Raw genomic sequence first — 373 nt, forward strand, 5'->3', positions numbered from 1 at the left:
GTGCTTGGAAATGGCTCAGAGCAATTGTCAAAGCAATATTCAACACTTCAGTTTTATCATCATACATGTAGTACACTATTTAGATGACTTTAAAGAAATGAAGAAAATATCCGCCATGCACGTAGTGTATTTTTTAATCAAACTTTTAGTAAACAAAAGTAGGTTCTGCAAATTCTGAAAGTACATATATGTAACTAATGCACTAAAAAACATACAGTTACAGACAACATTAGTGAGTGGAGTCATTGGTTTGTGGAAAATACTGTAACACTAACACTATGCATGTTTTTATTTATTCCTATATTCATATATTCCTATATATGAATATATTCCTATATTCATATATAGGAATAAAGAACTTCATATATATATA

The sequence above is a fragment of the Poecilia reticulata genome, linkage group LG5, assembly GCF_000633615.1.
Source record: "Poecilia reticulata strain Guanapo linkage group LG5, Guppy_female_1.0+MT, whole genome shotgun sequence".
NCBI lineage: Eukaryota > Metazoa > Chordata > Actinopteri > Cyprinodontiformes > Poeciliidae > Poecilia > Poecilia reticulata.